This window comes from Myotis daubentonii, chromosome 4, assembly GCF_963259705.1.
Source record: "Myotis daubentonii chromosome 4, mMyoDau2.1, whole genome shotgun sequence".
NCBI classification, from domain to species: Eukaryota; Metazoa; Chordata; class Mammalia; order Chiroptera; family Vespertilionidae; genus Myotis; species Myotis daubentonii.
The window spans coordinates 7725129-7745361 of NC_081843.1; positions in this window are offsets into that span (position 1 = coordinate 7725129).

Consider the following 20233-nt stretch of genomic DNA (forward strand, 5'->3'; position numbering starts at 1 on the left):
CACCAGCCACAGAAGAATTAAGGATTTGGGAGAGGCATTCTGTGTAGAGAGAACAAATAATGTAAGTACCCTACATTTTTCTTCAATATTTTATGGTATAATAACAAGACTATGGGTTTGGGGTAGGCACATCAGACTTACCATTTACCATGCTACCTTCATCTAAATCTTTTTATGCTTCCTTTTTAACTTATTATGTACTAGATGTTGTGCTAATAGGCCTACGGCATTGATGTGACTGGGCTCCTGTAAACATCTCTGAGGGGGTGGTACTCTCTGCCTTTCACAGGAAGTGGAGACCCAGGGGGCTTTTCAGCACCACACTGCACTGAAGGGATGACCCGGGGGACACAGCACCTCCTTGGTCTCATGCATCTCATTTACAAAATGGGCATAATATCTCCACATGATGGTACTGTAGATTGGGAACCCATGTGTACCTAGCAATGACTTTATCATTATTTTAAATTGAATGTATGGGGGTGACATTGGTTAATAAAATTATGTGGGTTTCATCATCTGTACATTGTATTGTGTGCTCACCTCCCCAAGTCAAGTCTCCTTCCATCACCATTTATGTCCCCTTCACCCTCTTCTACCTCTCCCCACCCTTTCCCTCTGGCAACCGCCATATTGTTTCCTGTGTCCAGGAGTCTTTTTTTTTTAGTTTGCTTAATCCCGTCATACATCTCACTCAGGCCCCAACCCCTACCCAACAGCTGTCAGTCTGTTCTCTATATCCATGAGTCTGTCTCCACTTTGTTAGTTTATTTTGTTCATTAGATTCCACATATATGTGAAATCATATGGTACTTGTCTTTCTCTGCCTGGCTTATTTCACTTAGCATAATAATTTCCAGGTCCATCCATGCTGTTGCAAAAGGTACAGGTTCCTTCTCTTCTTGTGGCTGGGTAGCATTCCATTGTGCCTACAATTATTTTAGAAGTTTTTTTTTTTTTAAGTTTAACTTTGCAGCACACAAAACTATGTTTGGTACGCATAGTGGGATGAATAATGGACAGGATATGGTCAAGTTCCAAAATCCAGGTGGTGGGAATGTTAGAAAAAGGTTTTTGCAGATGTAAATAAGTTAAAGATCTTGAGATGAACTCATTCTGGATTACCCATGTGGGACACGTATCCAATGACACGCCTCTTTATATGACAGAAGAAGCGGAGATACAGACACCAGGAGAAGGCATGTGAAAACAAGGCAGGGGTTGGAGCTGTGCATTCCCAAGCTAAAGCAGCAGAAGCTGGAAGAGGCAAGGAAGGATTCTGCCCTGGAGTACTTGGAGTGGGGCCCAAACAACACCCTGACTTAGACTCCGGCCTCGGGAACTCAGAGAGACTTACTGCAACACATTTCTGTTGCCATAAGTCTCCCATTTGTGATAATCTGTTATGGCAGCCACATATAGTACTTAGTAGATTGTGTGTAAATAAATATTGATTAATTGAGGATGTTAACCACAAAGGCCACCAGGGCACAGAGGAAGAAAAGGAGGATTGTAATTAGTAACTTTGAACACCCACTATGCACAAGACACTGTCCTAGGTACTTTCACAGCTGTCACCTTCTTACAGATGGAGCAAGTCAGGATGGCTGACTGCGTGGACTTTGGAGTCAGAGTCAAGTTCAAGTTCTGGTCCCACCACTTATATGTGACACCAGGCCATCAGTGTAACCTGTGTGTATATCAGTTCCTTCAGCTGTAAAATGGGGTTGTGAAGAGCAATGAGAAGTAGAATTAATATTTAAGATAAACCATTTATCTGAATAAATAAGCAGCGGCCCTCAAAGAACTAACAGTTCCACAGAAGGTGAGCTCTGCATAGATTTTCAGCAGTTGGACTGTGACATGCCTACGCATGGTTTTCTTCATGTTTGGTTTGTTTTCTGGGCTTCTTGACTAACTTTGTCTTTCACCAAAAGTGGGAACTTTTCAGCTACTATTTATTCAAATAATTGTTTCTATCCATTAAAATTGCTTCAGCAATTATGTATATATTAGATATCTTGATTTCCCCCCACAGATCCCTGTACATTTTTTCTGATATTTTTCTTTCCAGTCTTCATTCTGTATTTCTATTGATCTGCCTTCAAGTTTACTTTTACTGGCTTTCCTATGTCATCTCCATTCTGCTATTAACACTGTCCAAAACACTTTAAATTTCAGCAATATATTTTTTAGTTCTAAAATTTCCAGCTGAATTCCCCAGTCAAAAGGCATAGAGTAAATGAGTGGATAAGAAAACATGACCCATATATCTGCTGTCTACAGGAAACCCACCTCAGAAAAAAAGACACACACAGACTGATGGTGAAGGGATGGTAAAAGGTTTTTCAGGCCAATGGAAGTGAAAAAAAAGCCGGGGTAGCAATACTTATATCTGACAAATTAGATCTCAAAGTGAAGGACATAAAAAGAGATAAAGAAGGCCACTTCATAATACTAAAGGGAGCAGTCCAACAAGAAGAAATAACTCTGGTAAATATATATGCACCCAATATAGGAGCACCCAAATACGTAAGAAATCTTCTGGAGAAGATCAAGGGAGAGATTGACAGCAATACAATCATAGTAGGGGACCTTAACACCCCATTATCACCACTGGACAAATCCTCTAAACAGAAACTCAGCAAAGAAACATCAATCCTAAATGACTCACTAGATCAGATGGAATTAATTGACATCTTCAGAACATTTCACCCCAAAGCCACAGAATATACATTCTCCTCAGGTGCACATTTGTCATCTTCAAAGATAGACCATATATTGGGTCACAGACAAAGTCTCTTCAAATTCAAGAAAATTGAAATCATATCAAGCATCTTCTCAGACCACAAAGGCATAAAACTGGAAATCAACTACAACAAAAACAATCCAGAAAAATCAAACACATGGAGACTAAATAGCATGCTATTAAACAACGACTGGGTTACCAGCGAGATCAAAGAAGAAATAAAAAACATCATGGCAACAAATGACAATGAAAACACAACAATCCAAAACCTATGGGACACAGCAAAAGCAGTCTTGAGAGGGAAGTTCATAGCTCTACAAGCCTACTGCAAGAAACAAGAAACAATGAGAATAAATGACCTAACTCTACAACTCAAAGAGTTAGAAAGAGAGCAACAAAAAAAGCCCACTGTAAGCAGAAGGAAGGAAATAACAAAGATCAGAGAAGAGATAAACGACATAGAGACCAAAAAAAACAATATAAAATTTCCAGCTGGTCCTTTTTATATTTTCTATTTCTCTAGAGATATTCTATATTTTTATTCCTTACGAGCATATTTTCCTTGACCTTGTAGAGCATGGTTATACTGTTTTAAAGTCTTTGTCTGATAATTTTAACATCGAGACATCTCAGGGTTGGCCTCTGTTGATTGTCTTTTTTCTTAAGAATGGGTCATATTTTCTTTATTCTTCACATGTTGGATACTTTTGGGATGCATCCTGGACATTGTGAATTCTATGCTGTGAATTCTGTTATATTCCCCTGAGGAGTGTTGATGTTTATAACCTGCATTAACTTGGTGAGGAGGCGGTAACTCAAGCCTCAGTTTCACTTGGGCAGAATCTGGACACAGAATTGAGGGCCCTCCTTCCCGGTTCTCCCCCTTTCTGAGAGTGCCCCCTCACTCTTTAGCAGCCAGAGTTGTTCCAGGTCCTATCTCTCTGCTCCTTAGGTGAGAAAATCAGTGGGTTTTTTATGGTGTTTGATTCCCTAAGTCATCAGGGCAAGGACCCCCACCCCCCAAATGACATGGTGACTTCCAAGTGTTGACTCCCCTCCTCTCTTGCCTTTGTTCACACTACAGAACCCTCAGGTGGTTGTGAGGGGTGTTTTTGCCCAGAGAGCATAGCTGTTACCCGTAGGAGGGTCAGTCTACTGGAGCTTTCATCTTTATCCTGGGAGTAGAACCTGCTTTAGGGGTAGGTGGGAAATGTAAGAAAACTTAGATAATGTCTGGCCCTAAGGAATCCTCAACAATAATCACTGTTGGTTGTTCTCATCATAAATTGTGTGAGGTAAGCACTATTATTCCTATTATCATGAGTTTCAATTTGGAGTTTTGGCTGGATATTTCCAACCCTGTTCTGCCTTGAATTTTGAGACCTTACATGACCCTGAAATCTAAGCGTCACTGAATTCCATCTGGAAATGGGGATCCATAAGTGTGCTTCTGAGCTCCTGCAGCTGCTTTTCGTGAGGAGGAATTGACTTGAAGTGACTGGAGTGTCAGGCTCCGCTTCTGCTTGAGAGCAGACACGCAAGCCCCAGGCCTCTAGGAGGCCACCCTGAAGACACTCAGCTCCTCCCTTCACTAACGAGGCATCACTGATCAGTAACCTTCCCTTCAAGCCTCAGTTTCTTCATCTGCAAATTGGATATAATGACGCCAAACCCCTAGACTGGGAGAGAATGCACTGAGAAAGCTGGCTTTCACAGGCCTGACTTTCTCTTCTGCAAATGGCCGGAAACAGAATGAAATGAGCTGAGTTGGAGCAGTGGGCACCATACACAGTCCAAAGAGAGAAGAAGCCAAGTCATTGGCACAGAGGGGACCAGGAGTTTCTCTCTGTGTTTGCCCTGATGCAGTTCTTCTTTTCAGAAGGTGGGGAGGGGGGCTCCCACGGCCCGGGGAGGCCAGGCCCAGACAGCGAGCCTTGCACATGGCATCCTCCCGGCCACGCACCACCGCTCGCTCCCAGAGTGGCCTCTGGCTTCTGCAAACCTTTAGGCAGCTGACAAGGCTGCACACAGTTCCGGAAAGTGGCTTATTATTAGTTGAAGCTTCATTTTCATTTTTAATTTTCTCCTCCTCGTCCTGCCCCAGGGAAGGAAGAATCCTCACATCCGCTACTAGGCTCTCGCAATGCAAAGCAGAGTTTGCGGTCCTTCGGTCTCTCGTGGGATCAGCCTGCATAAACAGAACTACGTGTTTATCACCCTTTGGACTTACATTTGGAAACATGGGTTCATCCCAGGCTTGTCACATAGGTTTGATGATCCCCACTTATCGCAGAGGGAGACTGAGTCAGGGAGGTAGGGCCTGGAGCGAGTCCCCCAGCTCTCAGTGCAGAGCACCCAGGTCATGGGGAGGGAGGTGGCTGCAGCTCGGTGGACATCACTTCTCTAGACCCTGTCTCGGTTTTCATCTGTAGTTTCTCAGCTGCCGTCCCAATTAGGGACTTAATCTTATGTTTTCTCAGAGATTTTCTCCTTGGGACTTTTTAGTCTGGGAGTTGGAGGGCGAGGAGCAGATGTGAGCATCCATTTCATTGTGGAGATGACGCTAAATGTCTGGGGGCCGCACGAGACGAGACTGGCACTGACCTGCGGGTGTGCTGTCAGGGATGCGCTCACATGTCATCGCTGGCAGTGGCGCTCTCTCCTGCAGTATCACAGCCGCCTCCTTCCGAGCACAGTTCTTCCCTGTCCCCTATGTGCCAGGGACCACATAAACAAGGGGACCCAGAACGGCCAGGCAGGCAGCGCTCCTGGGAGCTGGAGTGAACGCCCCCAGGGCTCCGTGGAGGGTTTGTCTGGAGGCCCCGAGCCACGCTGTTTGGGGACAGTTGTCCAGATGAGGGGGTGCTAGGCATTTGGAGAATGAAGTTGTTTGGCCGCAGTGGTGGTGTGTGACGTGAGTGGCAGATGTCTGTTTTTGCACCGGGCATTACACCCTCATGCCTCTCGGTTTCCAAGCAGACATGTGGGGAGAGATGAGACTGAGGAAACACCACTTTCCTGTGTAGGAAAGATGACATTATTCTGAGCGGGTGCCATCCTGCCTGGAGGGTCTCTGTGCTTAAAGCTGGTTCCCACCTCTGCCTCTCTGCAAACCTAACCATTTTCCTCTCTGACCTCGTTGTCCACGACAGCTCAGAAGCCAGTGGGCACTGAAGCATCCCCCTCGCCGGCCTCATCTCCAGGCTCCCATGCGAGTGCGGAATGGAAGCCGCCCTCAGCGCTGCGGCATCAGCCCTGGTCTGGTCCAAAGGACCGGCCGTGTGATGGGCTCCTCTGGACAGAGCTGCCTTCACAAAGGACAGTGGCCAGTGAGAATCAGATGCTGTTGCAACCGCTCGTCAGGCACATGCTCTGCACCAGCTCACATCTCCACCTGCCGGCTGCAGCGCAGGGCCAGCCCGGGGCCCACAGTCAGTCCTTGGAGTTTACAGTGTCTGACCAACGAGGCAAAGCTCCCCGAACAGGGGCCGTGCGAAGGGAGAGAAGTGCGCTGGAGAAGCTCAGAGACGCGCAGAGGGAACTTCCTGCTTTGGCCTCACAGACACATAGCGAAGGAGAAAGGCCACACACACCTGTGACCGCCATCATGCACGGCCTCTGCTCTTGGAAAACACGGCCCAGTCCTTGACTTTGGCCACACGTGGTTAGCACTTCTCCCTTCTGAGGAAGAGTGAGGCGGGGACAGAAGGGAGTGCCCGCCCTCGCTTCCCACCGGAGCAAGCATTTCCCCCCACGCGCTGACCCCCTCTGTCAGGTCCCCATCGACATCATCAAAAGTCAGGGGGAAAGCCCAGCCAGGAGTGAGAGAGCTCCGTGGCGAGACGTGAAGGGGTGTCCCCCAGAGAGAGCACCCAAGGCTGCCAAGTGAAAGGGTGAGGCGGAGGCGCCCACCTCTCCTTCCTCAAGTTACCGCAGAAGGTAAGCAGCAGGCCCTGCGGGGCAGCCATCACCAGCCGCCTGGGGCAGGGCCCTGGCTGGAGGGCATCTGAGAGCCGGGACCTCTGATCCCTTCTCATTGCCCTGGGACTTTGGGAGTTGGGAGGCCCCAGGGAGTGAGTGGAGATTCAGCAACAGAAGAGGGGCCAGCTGTTACCATGTCATGTGTGTGGGATGAACATAGGCCAGAGAAGACCTACGCCTTCCAGTCCAAACACACAGAAGTGATCAATAAAATGCTTTGAAAGTATATAGATAAATAGATGTAGGACAAATAAGCAAAAATAAACAACAAAAATCCCTCCCCCAGCCCCCTTCAGAAGACTTCCATGGACCAAGGCGCAGGGGAAGCCCCAGTGTTCAGTGGAGACCACGCCACAGCCTGGTATGGAACAGGGACACAGCTTCCTGCAGGAAATCCACGTGGACTCACCTCCCCCCGCACCCCCCCCCCCCCAACCCCCTGTTCTCCCTGAGCAGAGCCAGGCACCGGGACCCAGTCCTGCCTCAGGCAGAGCAGCAGCACAGAGGATGGGCTGGCTTTTGGCGCCAGCCTCCTGGTTCCCAACTATGGGCTGTTCCTCAGTTTCTTAGTCTTTAAAATGGGGATACAGATAGCATCTTCAAGTATTTATTTTATGGAGATTACATGAATTGGTATAAGGTATTTGCACCCCATGGGACCATCCTGTGTTTGTAAGTGTGGGCTATTTGTAGGGGGAAAGCTGGGAAAGCTCTCCGGCCTGTTGAGGGTGTGTCAAGAAATGATGTGCCTTCGGCAGAGGGGGAGGTGGAGTGCGGGACCTGGAACTGCACTGCGTGCTGTCGGCGTGCCCACGCTGGTTCCTAGTGCTCACCTCCTGAGATTTCAAAGAGCACAAAGACATTCAGAATGAGCAGCGACCGATCTCCAGGACCCATCGCCGTGCGCCTTCAACTTCTATCCATTTGACCAACATCTCCCCGTTTAATGTAGAGCAATGTGACTATCGTTAATACTAAGAGATGTGTGAGGATAGTAGATCTCAAGTGTTCTCGCCACAAAGAGGAAAGAAAATGGTAACTGTGAGGTGGTGGGTGGCTTGCTTGGAGGGGTTATTTCACAATGCATACATATGGCAAAATATCAAGCTGTGCCCTGGCCGGTTTGGCTCAGTGGATGGAGCATTGGCCTGTGGACTGAAGGGTCCCAGGTTCAATTATAGTCAAGGGCGCGTACCTTGGTTTTGGGCTCGATCCCTGGCCTGTTCAGGGCAGGGGGGTGGGGATAGCCAATCGATGTGTCTCTCTCACATTGATGTTTCTCTCTTTGTCTCTCCCCCTCCCTTCCACTCTCTCTAGAAGTCAATGGAAAAATATCCTTGGGTGAGGATTAACTAAAATCAAGTTGTGCATCTTAACTTTGTGCAATGACTATGAGTGACTGGCAGAGTTAGAGGCTCAATACATGCCTATCAGTGAAGAATGAGTGCAGGAGTGAAGGGAGCTGACCCACCTGGCAAACAAACACGGGGAGTCTTCTCTCCTGCCCACCTTTCCCTACCTGTCCTGCTTCCCTCCACCCCACTCACCAGATGAGCACTCACTGCACTGGTATTTATTGGGCAGCTACTCCATGAAGACACTGTGCTAGGATGTGTGGATGACACCAAGGTGAATGCATAACATGAACCTGGCCCTCAAAGAGGACAGAGCCTGGGAGGCTACAAGGGGGACCCAGAGAAACCTCACCTGTGTGCTCAGCACGTGACCATTTTTGATTGAGGGGCCTGTTTTCCCCAAGAGTTCCTATAAAACATAGGAAACCATCAAGAAGAATTTCAAAGTTGGCAATAACGAAATAGCATCCAGGATGCAGTATCCGAAAAAGAAACCTTCTCACACAGGGCTTGTTCCAACCACCCACTTTGCAAAGGAGTTGGGAAGAAGTAGGTCAGTTTGCAGAGTTAGCTGCCATAGGCTCTGCCAGCAGCTGCCTTCGCTGGAGCCTGTGTTTTCTAGGGAAGATCACAGATGCCACCTCTTTAGAATATTCCATAGAGTGATGCCTGCTACTGAATTTTTAAAGGATTGTTTTACTAGAGGTTTCCATGCTGACTTCCTGAGAAATAGGTCGCTCCTACAGAATCTGATGGCGTCTGATTGCATGTGCAAACTTTCTTTTCCATGTTACCACTGGACTTTCAATAGAACCTACTCCGTAGCCGGCTGAAGAATCAGCCACACAAATCCAGGTGCAGGGCTGGTAGGTTGTAGAGGACACGGCTTCTCCTCCCATGGTGGTCCGCTGGCTTGTGAAGTGTCTGGTTACAGCAGAACAGAAAATCCTGCCTATTTTCCATTTTCCTGGTGGAGAAGGCCATGATCTAAAAAAGGGGCTGGAGCCCTGACCAGTTTGGCTCAGTGGATAGAGCATCAGCCTGCGGACTGAAGGGTCCCAGGTTCGATTCCAGTCAAGGGCATGTACCTTGGTTGTGGGCACATCCCCAGTAGGAGGTGTGCAGGAGGCAGCTGATAGATGTTTCTCTCTCATCTATGTTTCTAACTCTCTATCCCTCTCTCGTCCTCTCTGTAAAAAATCAAGAAACTATATAAAAAAATAAAATAAAATAGGGGCTGGAAAGCTATAGTTCAAGACCACAGCCTGTTTTTGTAAATAAAGTTTTATTGGCCACATCCACACTCTTCCATTTCCTTACTGTCTACAGCTGCTCTCAGGCTACAGTGGAGAGCTGAGTAGCTGTGACAGAGACTCCAAGGCCTGCAAAGTCTAAAATACTCACATCTGGTTTTTCATAGAGAACCTTTGCTCCCTTGGAGAAGGCTCAGCAGTGCAAATGTGTCCTCTGGCTCCTGGGATGGCTGGACTTCCAGAATATGTGTAGGGATGGTGGAAAGAATAGTGTGGGCTGACAACTCACACTTCCTTCTCCCTTTTCATGTCTTTTTTTAAAATATATTTTTATTGACCTCAGGGAGGAAGGGAGAGGGAAAGAGAGAGAGAAACATCAATGATGAGAGAGAATCATTGCTTGGCTGCCACCTGCATGCTCCACACTGGGGATTGAGCCCACAACTGAGCATTGACCGAGAATTGAACTGTGACCTCCTGGTTCATAGGTGGATGCTCAAGCACTGAGCCACGCCGGCTGGGCTGCCTCTCCCTCTTCCATCTATAAAGACGCTAGAGGGTATCAAAGTCTGCTCCATCTGAGGACATATTTTATCTTGTTGAAGGTACAGGTGAAATAAGACAGGCCCATAAATAACCATCATATAAAGACCAAGGTCGAAAGAGAGAGACAGAGAGGAGTACTGTGGAAGCTCAGTGTGGGAAAACTACGTAGACTTAGGGGAACAGAGAAAGCGATACAGAAAAAGGTATTCAATCCAGGCTTTGGAACATGGGGAGAATCTGAACTAGAACCTTATGAAAGGGATCAAAATCACAGATCACATGTGGGAAATCTATCCCAGCGTTGGGCTTCTACATCCATCTCTCTGTGCATCCCGTGGAAACTCATAAATTTTCTGCGATCTCGCAGGCATGGCAAATGGAGACCCAAAGCCAGCAGTCCAACTCTCCACCCTCTTCTCTCCAATTTCAAGGTCTTACCTAAGATGACCCAAGGAGTATGCACAGAGACCTGCAGGGAAAGTAGAGGACATGGAATGCGTGCACCACACACTTCGAGAGTGTCTCTGAGAGTGAGTGAGAGAGAGAGCTGGGTGGACGAGGGATGCGGCAGCTGGTGAAACATCACTCCGGGGGGTGTGTGTCTGTGAAGGTGCTTCTGGGAGGGAGGAGCAGGAGGGTGGGTTGACAGAGTAAAGAGGATTCCTCATCCCCTTGGGGGCATCATCCCATCCACTGAGGCCCCCAAGGAACAAACAGGCAAAGGAAGGGTGAGCTCGCTCTCTTCTTGAGCTGGACATCCATCTTTTCTGGCCCCGGTGCCAGGGCTCCTAGAACTTGCACCGTTCGCTCCCCTGGTTCTCTGGCCTCAGACTTGGACTGAGTTCCACCTCCAGCTCTCCTGGGTCTCCAACTTGTGACAGTATATTGTGCAACTTCTCAGCTTTCATAACCATGTGAGCCAATTCTTACATGCATCTCCTTCTGTATATTTACATCTATCCAGGGGCTCTGTTTCTCTGGAGAATCCTTCTACAGGGGGTCAGCAGAGGCCAGAGCAAGAGGCGTGGGAAGTGAGGACAGAAGGTCTGAACTGCTCCTCCAATGTGGAGGGCTGCATGGGAGGCAGGGGAGGCATGGTGCACACGGGATCACTGCACAGGACTTCATTCATCTGTCAGGAAGGGCTGCTCCCACCATCAAAGATGGTGACACCCAACAGGACACTGGAAAGCAACAGGTCATCTCCGTGACAACACGATTTGCCCTGAGTATGTGGCAGTACCACTTGGAAGGTCAGTAGAGTCAGTACCCATGGAAGCAGAGGTCAAGGTTCATGCAATCCTATATAATAAAAGGCTAATATGAAAATTGAACCCTCGACCTGGAGTTTGATGAGGAGTTCAATGATGGGGCGGGGCTGGCTGGCCAACCTCCTGCAGCCCCTCCCCCCAGCAGGCTCCGCCCCCAATTACCCCCCCCCCCATCGGGACAGGCCAGCCAGACCCCACCCATGCACAAATTCATGCACTGGACCTCTAGTATAAAATAAAGTGGTGCCCAGTTATGTAGCTTTACCAAATACAAAGGAAAAGCCAACCCAGCCAGTGTGGCTCAGTGGTTGAGCGTCGATCTATGAACCAGGAGGTCACAGCTCAATTCCAGTTCAGGGCACATGTCTGGGTTGTGGGCTTGATTCCAGTGTGGTGTATGCAGGACGCAGCTGGTCAATGACTCTCTCTCATCATTGATGTTTCTCTCTCTCTCCCTCTCTGAAATCAGTAAAGATATATTTTAAAAACCACACAAAACAAACAAACAAAGGAAAAACCAGGCGGAGACTTCCTATAGCACCTGGATTCCTATTTAACCCCACCTGGGAACACAGTCTGGAGGATCCGTAACTGATCATGAAAGCACCATCATGCTAGGGCGGCACCCGGGCGCACCGTGGAAGTGAGGACACCCCTCGCACTGTCCTGCACAGATATTAGGCAAGAATAGAAATAACTTCAAAGCTTCTAAAAAGCAGGAAACAGAAACCAACCTGTGTCCCATGTAAAGCTATTTCAACATAACGGAGGAAAGGAAATGTAGGATTAAAAAAAGGTATCTTAGGAAAATAGACATACATTTCAGATAACGTGTTCCCCACTCTCTGTGAAATGCAAGTGGAAAGATAGCTACTGCAGCCCATGCAGCTGGGATGAGGAGCTGCAACCTGGGATAAAAGGGAAGTATGAAGAAGCCAGTAATGGCAGTGCAGGATTTTAAATTACATTAGAAAACGAACCAGTGGTGTGTGTTCCTAAACGGGGGAAGCTCTAGAATTCAGAATACCAGGAAAGGCAATGAAGCAACGAGTGAGGATGTTACAGCCTATGTCTGGAGGACAGAGGATGGAGAGTCATGATATGAAGAATTGGTTGTTGCGAGAATGAGAAAGGAATAAAAATTATATGATAATCAAAGGCAAAATTGAGTATAGCCCCCTGAACTGAAGAAAGAACAGAACCTACTGGTGTACAGGGTTCAACTAGTTGTGGGCAAATTTAACAGAAACACTCCGGTATATCCATATTTAATTTAGGGATAAAGAAAATTCTATGAGCATAAAGTTTGTATGAAATGGTTACAGGTCATTAGTCTGGCAGTTCTTTATGGGCTCCTCATGTTCCCTTTCCCTTTCCTCATTCTTGAAGAAGAACTCTGTCCAGGCTTAGGAGCTCATAAAAATACAGTATAAACACTTTTCTCCTGTTTAGTCTTATGGCATCTAAATCCCATTTATGCATCCGCAAGTACTTACTGACCACCTACTGTGTGCCACGTGCTGTTCCAGGCCCCGCAGGTATATCAGCAAACAGAAGAGACCAGGTTTCTACTCACATGGACGTATATCCTAGTGGGGGAGGAGAGTGATGCATGAGTCTGGTTATGTTGAGCGTCATGAGTGCTGTGGGAGAAAACTCAGCGGACGGAAGGAATGGAGAGTGGCAGGGACTGTTGTCGATGAGTCGGCATTTGCACAGAAACCCAAATGAATTGAGGAAGCCACCCAGGCAGATGTCTCGTGGGGGAAGGAGCTGTAAGTGGGGATGACTTGCACTGGAAACGTGTCCGTTTGCAGTGTTTGAGGAGGAGCCAAGGCCTGTTTGGCTGAAGCGGAGTGAGGGGTGGGAACTGGGAGTCCTAGGTCCTGGGGGTTAGACCACTAGGGCTTTGTGGCTCTGAGTGAGATGATGGGGACCACCTGTGGCATTTTGCACAGAGGAGTGACACGATCTAACTTACATTTTAAAGGTGTCCCCGCGGCTGCTGTGAAAGGGACCAGGGGAAGCAGGCAAGGGAGAAGCAAGGAGACCACAAGGAGCTGTTGGGAAGGTCCCCGGGGGAGACAGTGTTGGGCTGGAGCTGCTGGCGTCTTCCCAAACCCCCAGCTACAGGCAGGTGCATAGCTCCTGGTGAATCCTCAGTTCCCACTCAGCTCCTTCCTCGGGGATCCCTCTCCTCCGAGGGGACGCCCTCCTCTGTCCCCACTGCAGGTGCCACCATCTCTGAGACTTAAGGCAGCAAATGTGTCAAATGTGGCTACCAGATCCCTTCTGTCTTCCCCCCCGGGAGCTTTTCTCATGGAGAGGACACCTCCACAAGTTCATCCACCTCTGTTCTCTCAGGGCTGCCCCTCTGTCCGCATGCAGAAATGTGTCGCGAGGTCCCGGAAGGATGTGACCAGTTCTCTGATGGTTACAGGCACCCCACCCAGTCTCTGAGCTGGGGAAACACTGGCTAACACAAAGTCCTGTCCCCTTTTCTGTGTTCTTGCTTTCGGGAATCAACATAAACAGAAACCCAAGCAGGCTTCACTTTTTCTTTATTAATCGAGATCCCTTTACCCTATAATTGAATTAAATTCTCCCCAGAATTTGGCATTATAATTGTGTCCCATTTTATTCTTCTGCTGTAAATATTCACAGTTGTTTGAGAAAGGGAAGCAGAGCCTTATGCCTGAAGCTTTAGCCATCCATCATGTTAAAACAGATGTTACCAAGATTGTGCTTAAAAGTACCAAGTAAGAGAGCAGAGGCTAGCCAACTGCAGCCAGGGGAAGACCAGATGACAGCAGTCACCACTGTCACGAGCATTTCCACACAGAATGCGTCTTCAAAACAAGAACCAGATATGATGACATTACGTAGGAAACACCGTTTGCACCATGCGGCCCCCTAGAATTATAACAAAACCTAAATTTTCTACAAACTCATGGGGAACGAGGCTGCTGGGTAGACTAGACATACACACTTGCTTCACTTTGGAGGTGGACTGAGCTTTATATGTGGCACTGTTTTGTGTATGTCTGAATGTTATACAGCAATCACAACTTCAAACTCAAGGTCATGGATGAGAGAGGAGCCCAAGAAGTACCTGAGTGTGCAGAATGGAAAACAAATGAGGGGAATTTAAGTCTGTTTTTGTCCATTTTGATTTGGCATTTTTATATCTTATAATAACAAAAACACTCTCAAAGCATTATTCTTTAAATTCTTGCAGGACAAATAATGTTGTTGTCCATCTAAAGCCCTTTAACTCCTTGAGTATTTTTTCCTTTGGAATTTATGTTCACAATGCATTTTTGAAACATTTACAAGGTGTTTAAAACAAAATAATTCAGGAAAATATACTTTACATTGTTCTAGAGTTCTTGCCAACACAATAAAACAAGAAAAGAGAAATGATCAGTATGCATATTCAAAAAGCAGAGACAAAGTCATTCTTTTTAAAGTGATAGAAAAATCTACCTCAAAAACACATTTAGAGAAACTTAAAAACTATTAAGATTAATATGAAAGTTTAATAATTCACTAAACACAAGGGAAATATAAAAAATTAACAATTAAAAAACCCCAGCCACTTATTCAGCCTGAGCCTGTAGACTGGCAGTGTGGGCTGGGCGCGGCGGGCAGTCCTGGGTCAGCTGGACTCCCTCCTGTGTCTGTAGTCAGCTTCCAGGTCAGTTGGGGATCTATGATCTTTTTTTATTTTTAATTAATTAATTATTTTAAAATGTTCAGTTAGAGTTGACATTCAATATTATTTCGTATTTTATAGTTTCAGGGGAACAGCATATTGGTTAGACCTTTGTATAGTTTAAAAAGTGATTCCCCAATAAGTCTAGTACCCGCCTGGCACCATACATAGCTATTACATACAATATTATTGACTAAAATTGCTATCTTGCACTTTCCATCCCTGTGACTGTTCTATAATTACATTTTTCACCCAACAACTTTCTTATATGCTCAGGGGAAAAATTAAGAAAATTGAATGGATTAAAAATGTGCCATTCATATGACGTAAAAATAAAATGTCTGGTAGTAAACTTAACAAATAAGAATAGACTTCTTTTGAAGAAAAATAAACTTGATGGGAAGACATAACGGAAAATTTAAACAGACTCAAATAAATACTGAGAACACCTATCACATTCTTGGGTAGAAAGATAGATTCCCAGAAAGATTTCTATCTAATTTCCTGAAATTAACCTAAAGTTTAGGGATGTCTCAATATAAATAACAAACGTAGTTTTTAGCCTTTCTTCTAATTCACTGATCCAATCCTCAGCTTCCCCTAATGTGCTGTGTATTCCTTCTAATGTGTTCTTTATTTGTGCTATGTCATTCTTTATTTCTGTTTTCATAGTTACTCTATCTTTTCTCATGCTGTTGAGCATCTTTACCATCATTATTCTGAACTCTATATCAGCAAAATTTCTTATCTCCATTTCATTTATCTCTTCTTCTGGAGAATTATCTTCTTTCATTTGGGAGTTGTTTCTTTGTCTCCTCATTTTGGCTGCCTGTCTGGGTTTGTGACTATGTATTAGGTAGATCTGCTGCACCTCTCAATCTTTAATGCAGGACAGTGTCAAATGCTATTTCTGACTAATTAGAATAGGCAAAGATTCAAAGTCTCCAGAGACTGCCTCTGCCTGCAGACTGATTGGATTCAGTCTTGAGTAGCCCTCAGGCCATCATCCACAGGTGTGGTGAGAGTTTTCCCAAGGTGGGGCAATTGCTTCTGTCTGGAGACTAATTGCTATTCTCAGTCTCTTAATGGGCCTTAGAAACTCCACACCATGGGACAAGGTGTTTTCTAATAGGGTGGGTCAACTGTCTCCCCCCCCCCCCCCCGACCCCAGGCAAGGCTGCCTGTATAGTAAATGTCTGTGTGAGAAATATGACCTCTGCAGTGTGAGGGGATGACTGAGCACAGTAAACTGGGGTGTCTACCTTCTGAGCTATAACCCCAGAGCCCTCACCTCTGGCTTCTGCTCACATAGCTCCTGTCCACTCTGCCCTCCCTCTGCTGGGGCCCAAGGCTGCACAGGGAATTTTGTGTATTGGCCCTTTAAGAGGGTGCCTGCATTTCTAGTCATCTTTCCCTGGCAAACAATACCCCCATTGCTTTTCACAGCCAGATGTTATGTGGGTACCCTTCTTGGTTCCGGTGCTCTCTGCTGAAGGATCTAGCTTGGGAATCAGATTCCAGAGTTCTCAGTGGCAACAACCCCCCACAGCTGAGACATCTCTCCAGAACTTCAGTTGCTGTCTGTGGGTGCCTGGCCAACCCTTCTGCTCCTCCGCCCCCCTTACCAGTCTCTACGCGGTCTTCGTTTTCGCTCCTTGGTTATCAGGGTTTTCTCCAGCGAGTCTTCCATTGATTATTCAGGAAGTTTTTCTGTATTTTAATTGTAATTCCAGTTTGGTCCTGGGAGCATGTCTATGCAGCATCCACTTACTCCGCCACCATTTTTAATCTCCCCAAAAGTAATTTTTAGAAGCTAGGAGAATGACAGAATAACTTAGTAGCTCATTTGTAAGAAGACATAGGGCTATAGCCAATACTCTTTTTAGAAGAACTGCAATGTGAAGCACTGTAGGTACTAAAACATATTATGAAGGCGTGCACTGTTGAAGCCACCTGTGACCAACAGCTCGCTGGAACAGAACAGAAAGCATAGAGTTAGATTTAAGTACAAATAAGTATTTATCACCCAAGAATTTAAATAAGTTAAACCAAATTTAAATAAGTTAAACCAAAACAAGATAATTAAAAAAAAAATGGTTAACATTTTTTTTGTCGGGGGTGGGGGGATGGAAATGACTCAGTAAATTTCTGTTTGATATTATGCACCAAAATAAATTTCAGACAGATGAAGGAGTTAGATGGAAAGTTAAAATGCACAACGACATGAAGAAAGTGTTGGTGAAGTTGGTAAGGGTGCGCTTTCTGCATATTCCGAGCCCGCGCCGGCTCTTTGATGTTCCGCATGTCTCCTCTAATGGAAAGCACATGTATCTGAGGTGCCGGTGACCTGGGTAGGGCTGTTTCAGAAAATTATTTATCACAGACTGAGAGGCTTCCCAGGAAGGATTCAGGCCTTGGGAAAATGAGTGGGATAGGACAGACGTGGCCCAGCATCTGGGCAGAGTGAGTGCAGGTCAGGATTACGTGGGCTCCCATGGTGACTGTCACAGCTTTGTCTCTATGTAGCCTGTGGGTTATCTCTGGGGTCTGGGAGAGAGACTTGCACATTGAAACCGGAGGAGATGTTTCACCCAAACTTAAAAAACAGTGTAGCTCCAGCAGCCAGCCCCTCGGGGACCATTTATCACAGAATAAAAGGCCAAGGGACGTGGGCTCATTGATGGGTGTCTCCCAGTCATGCTGGGCCGGAGGCAGCCACACCAGGTTACCCCAGATCTCCATGACCCCCAGCAACATGTGTTTATTTCTTGCTCACATTACGTGTCCCCCTGTTCTCAGTCCCAGTGCTGAACACACCTTGGCCCAGGAGTCGGGCTAACAGAGCAGCCACTCTGGTGTCACTGCAGCTCTCAGGGCAAAGGGAAAAGGAACTTGGTCCACCCCCACGCTGTCGCGAAGGCGACACTGGCCAAAGTCAGTCATATGACACGGCGGGATGTCAATGCACCGGGAAGTATAACTCTCCCTGGCGGACGACGTCCCTGGGCGGACACAGGACACTCGGTGGGTCAGTAATGCTGTGCCTCCCTTACCCACAGTGCTGCTTCCATGGTTTCAGTTATCTGCAGCCAACAGCAATCCAAAAACATTAAATGCAAAATTCCAGAAGCAAATGATCTGTAACTTTAAATTGCGTGCCGTTGTGAGCAGCGCGATGCCGTCCTTCAGCGCCCCCTCCTCACCCGCTGTCTGGGGTTCCCACGCTGCATACGCTTCCCCCGTTAGTCCCTTAGCAGCCTTCTCGGGTTATCAGACGTTTTCAGAGAGAGGGAAACCACATGCACCAAACTTTTAGAGAATATTGTTATAATTGTTCTATTTTATTATTAGTTCTTTTTGTCAGTCTCTTTTGTGCCTAATTTATAAATTGAATTTTATCATAAAAATGTGTGTATAGGAAAAAACATAGTACATATAACACCATCTGAGGTTCCTGGCATCCATGGGTAAGGGGGGACGGCTGCACAATCTAACGAACCACGTTTGCAGAGACGACCTTGTTGCTCGGGAACTCACAAGGCCCTGGATTCTCCTGTTTATTTGGGAAATTGCCCGACGGCCTCAGACGCAGCAAGACTGGAGTTTGTCTAGAAGCCAGCTGCTTGCTCTCCCCTCTCCGAGGTGAACACTCAGCCGCTGGAGCAGATGCTGGCGGCCAGGAGGGGCCAGACCCGCCGTGCTGGGCAGCCCCTCCGTGTTGTTTACTCCTCCAGGCAGGGTGATAAATCCTCCCTCTAATCGGGCTGGTGCTCCTCGCTCTGCAGGGCCCTGCTAATGAATGATCCACCAAGTTAGCAACTCAGACTCGGCAGCGCGGAGCTGCTCTGCCTTTGTTATGCAGAGTCATGCCCTCACTATCTCCACACAACACAGCGTTGAGTTCCGAGGATGGCGGGATGGCGCGGAGGGATGATGGAGTGCGCACCAGCCTCAGGTAATCTGTTCCCAGTAATTCAGGCCGCTATAGACTGCCAGGCCTGCTGCCGAATACATTGGTTTAACTTGCCGAGGGAGAATGGGGGACTCTACAAGCAGTGGAGAGGGACTCCACGCTGCCTGTCCAGGAGACCTCCAGGTGAGCCTGCACGCACTGCCCGGCAGAGGAAGATCCACATTGGGGGGTCCCAGGAGCAACTCCAAGGAGACCCCGCCCCCTGCCGCCACTCACCATGGCTTGAGAGAAGTTAAATGCATACAGAATGGAGAGATTGCCTTTCTTTTTTAATCTGGGCCATGAATTTTTTTCAAAATTCATATTAAAACCAAGACTAGTCAAAAAGAGGTAAGAGAAGAGGATCTTAAACCACAGCACCTCTGCTCGACCTCCGCTTGAAGCTACTGTCCAAGCAGCTGGGGATTAAAAATGGGTCAGGCTTAGGGCAAGACACCCTAGCACCGTGGTCGGCAAACCACGGCTCGTGAGCTACATGCAGCTCTTTGGCTCCTTGAGTGTGGCTCTTCCACAAAATACTACGTGTGGGCACGCATGTACAGTGCAATTGAAACTTCGTGGCCCGTGCGCAGAAGTCGGTATTTTGTGGAAGAGCCACACTCAAGGGGCCAAAGAGCCATGTGTGGCTCATGAGCCGCAGCTTGCCAACCACTGCGAGTCACAGGGGCAGAGACGTGCACCTGGCCAGGCTTCTCTCTGTGGGCAGCAGGTAGCCCATGTGTGAGGATGCTGTGGAGAAGGGTTGGTCCCATGGAAGGAGGGCGTGCTCAGCAGTGAAGGTCCATGTGCCCAGGGGGAAGGTAAAGCTCAAGGCCAACTGGGCAGAGAGTTGTGGTCACATAACGGACTCCAAGAGAACAACCTTCTCTTAACTGCAACCTCTCACCTGAGGGGTAATCAGCCTGTGTCACCTGGTAGGCAGCTGAGTCAGCACGCCCCTCCCAGTGCTCACCTGGTGTCCAGGCATGGCCTTGAACAGTCGGCAACACGGATGATGACCCGGGAAGACTGGGGTTCTGTGGACAGTGTCTCCCAGCCTGCAAACACGCGCGATGTGTCCGTGGGAGTAACTCCATCAGGGTCAGACTTGGTTCTGGTGATGTGAACACATAGACCGTGACTAACTTGTGCCAACCAGGAGCCTGTATTTTCAGAACTTTGCCATAAGCACCAAACGGATGAACCAGCCAGAGGGAGAGCAGTGAGTGCTGATATAGGTGTGCTTGGTTGTGGCCGATTTACTCTCCATGTGAACCATCTTGGTCAAGGATAGCTTGTCAGGAGCGGAGAGCCACCTGAGTCACCTTAAGTAAAGAAAATAGTTACTCTAAGTGCAGTGGGTACAGCTCTTATGCAGGAATATCTCCTCTCCCCCCATGAAAACAGCATC